At 34.0% G+C, this 3,226-nt stretch overlaps 1 protein-coding gene and 1 long non-coding RNA gene across 3 annotated transcripts in view; one reads left to right on the top strand and one right to left on the bottom strand.

Moving 5' to 3' along the window:
* LOC106476939 (glutamate-gated chloride channel-like) overlaps window positions 1-3,226 on the top strand; it is a 166,805-nt gene that overhangs the window by 66,275 nt on the left and 97,304 nt on the right. The window lies entirely within an intron of this gene.
* LOC111084905 overlaps window positions 2,985-3,226 on the bottom strand; it is a 22,461-nt gene continuing 22,219 nt past the window's right edge. The window contains exon 3 of the long non-coding RNA XR_002609785.1: window positions 2,985-3,078. This is a non-coding gene — a long non-coding RNA (uncharacterized LOC111084905). The remainder of the gene's footprint in view (window positions 3,079-3,226) is intronic.

Below are 3,226 nucleotides of genomic sequence, written 5' to 3' on the forward strand. Positions count from 1 at the left end.
AGCTGTATAGACTAAGGAGTAGATTATGTTGAACAATAAATCATAGTTGAACCAGTGTCTCTTTTCTTTATATGTCAGGTCACGTATTGTGTCTGTTTTGATGTTCATAACAAAATTTCCCAACTCGCCAATTTCAGATTACTGTGTAACATTCAGAGACCCTTGGATACGCTTCTGGTATTGAACAAAAGGTTTGGTTTTAAATTTCATGTAAAGCTTCTCAAGGGCTATCTACGCAACTGTCCCTAACTTGGCAATGATATACTAGAGAGAAAGCAGCTAGTCAACAAAATTCATTACCAACTCTTGAGCTACTCTTTTTACCAACAATTAGTGGCATTGGCTGTCACTTTATAACGCCCCTACGGCTGAAAGAGTGAGCATATCGGTAACGGCGAGTCGAGTGCTCTAACCACCTGGCCATGCCGGGTCCAACTTGTAGGAGACAAAAGATAAATCTGAAATGCTATCTTTGCACAACTCTAATTTAGAAAACGAAATGGAAAAACTAAAAGGAATGTAAATTAAAAAAACATCTGCAGTTTGAGTGATTTTTATCAGCAGAGTTAGGCCTAAGAAGAGTGAACGTTTCTCAGCTGGTGATTTTGACGACCAACTTTTGTCCTTACTACAAGTGATATTTTTAATAAATATTCCATAAACAAACACAAACATAAAAAATACACAAATCGTTTTATAAATCTTTTTTTTATTCCTAGACATTTGATGTGCAAAATCCTGATATATTTTACATTACTATTATTTAGTAACTTTAATTCAAAAGCTGAACAACTATAATATGATGTGTGCAATTTCTTCACCTTGATTTCTGGCCTTTTTAGATTTCAGATTAAGGCTTAAGTATTCTGAACGTGTTGCTAAATATTTTGTGAAATAATGCCATTTACATTCACAACAATCATCCATGTTAATTTTATACAAATACCTTAAAGGATTTAGAACGGTACTTTTGAACAGCGTTGTGCTGAGAATTGTTCTAAACGAGAATAATATATTCGTTTTCTTAGTTGAGTCTAACCTTCCGAACAACATAATTATTTCGACACCATATGTCCTTCACAATAGTTTTATTGTTTCATTGCTATCCTCCATCACTGATTGTAGCTTTGCATTCTTGTGGAATGGATTACTTCAGTCTCTCTTTTTCTGGACCGCCAGGTTTTTGCTTTAAGACCTTGGTAGAAGAAACCTTTTCAAACTTGGAGTTAAAAGAGTTTATTGACTGTCTTTAACGCGCGTTTTTGAGCCTTCAACTTAACTTCATTTCTTCAGTAAAATATAGTATTCACACAACCTACCGAAGTCACCGGTTCACAACAGCCTGTGTAATGCAACTATGACAAGGATACTCGAATATTTTGGCATATTCTGTTGTATTTTACAAATATATTAAAAACTCTGCTCAAACCCTTTTTTACTAACATATTTTATATTACTGAAACATCGTTTTCGAAATAACTAAAACTGTGTTCGTCAAGAGTCAAAGATACATTTAAAATGTAAAAAAAGTTTAACGAAGCATTTGCAACAAGAGAATCAACTTTTGTACAAGTTATTTTATTTTATAATTTTTAATAGTAATTTTATTCAGAGCATTATAGATGCAAATTACTTCAAGTACTAGCTATTTCACTATAAAAGTACTTAATCGTGTTACAGAAATTACAGCTGGTGTACGTGTTTTTAAAACTGTATGCTTACAGCACAAAATATTAATTAAACAAATTTGAGACAGAGACGTGGGGCGTTATAAAGTGACGGTCAATCCCACTATTCGTTGGTAAAAGAGTAGCCCAAGAGTTGGCGGTGGGGGGTGATGACTAGTTGCCGTCCATCTAGTCTTACACTGCTAAATTAGGGACCGCTAGCGCAGATAGCCCTCGTGTAGCTTTGCGCGAAATTCAAAACAAACCAAACCAGAGACGATAGAAGCCTGTGCATAATGTTTAGAGATTGTTGATGCATTTCATCTCTCATGAAATTGGCAGAACTTTGTACGAATGATGATTTAATGGAACTGACTCTGAGGACTTAAACAGATTAACGTCGAGAACTAAACTGGATATAAACGTACAAAACATGTTTTTGTAACTAGAGTTCTAACAGTTGTTTTATCTGTGACGAGATATCAATTCAAGGCATATTTTCTAACTACCGATGGCATGACAAGTAAACCTAGGAAAGTTTGTTTGTTTCGGATGTACGCGCAAAGCTACACAAGGGTTACCTGATCTAGCTAACTCTGAGTCTACGTTAATAGAATGGTGGGATTTGGTCGTCACTCTAATAACGTACCCATGGCCCCAAAGTGCGAAGCCCATTATCCATTAGGCCACATAGTATGTAAAGTATAACATAATATAATAATAAAATATTTTAAATCTCTATTTTTTCTTAACATAGAAATCACGCAAAGGTAAAGAATGCTACAGTCTCTTTCACACGTAAGTAAATGTGTTATCAAACAGGAATAAAAGTTATAATATATTACTACATATTATATGCTGTTCTTTTGATAAGCCACTTGATTATAGTGAGTTTATTTTTTTTATATTCCGGTGCATGTTGTTATGTTTTTATAAAAAAGTAAAAAGCAGATTTCTGTATTTATAACAATAACTAATTATTTGCACAGAGATCATATATAATAGACCTAACGGAAAATGTCTCTCTATAGAACGTTAAACCATTAGTATCAGAACTTACTCCACCAAAAGTAATTTAACCATCAGTCCAGATATTTGAAATTGGTTTATCGATAGACTATGAGAGCATAGTTCGACATAAATATATACGTAAATAACCGTGTTAAACATAAATCAGAACAACGCTTATATCAGCTTTATACAGTGTCTATACTACCTGGTATCTAAACTTATAATTAGCTATGGTCATTTCCTATCTTGTCAGTAGCTATATTTTTCTCTGTAAGTGTGTGTGTGTTTTCTTAGAGCAAAGCCACATCGAGCTATCTGCTGTGTCCACCGAGAAGAATCGAACCCCTGATTATAGCGTTGTAAATCCGAAGATTTACCGCTTCCCCACCGGGGGACTTTTCTATATTAAGACGAAGACAAACTTAATTTTAAACTGTCGATTATAATTCGATGACGAGGAACCCTCTTTGAGACTAATAATGCTTGGATACGACTTAAATGAGTAACGAAGAAAACTTTAATATAAGTTTAACATAACAGCAAATGTA

The sequence above is a fragment of the Limulus polyphemus genome, unplaced genomic scaffold (assembly GCF_000517525.1).
Source record: "Limulus polyphemus unplaced genomic scaffold, Limulus_polyphemus-2.1.2 Scaffold161, whole genome shotgun sequence".
NCBI classification, from domain to species: Eukaryota; Metazoa; Arthropoda; class Merostomata; order Xiphosura; family Limulidae; genus Limulus; species Limulus polyphemus.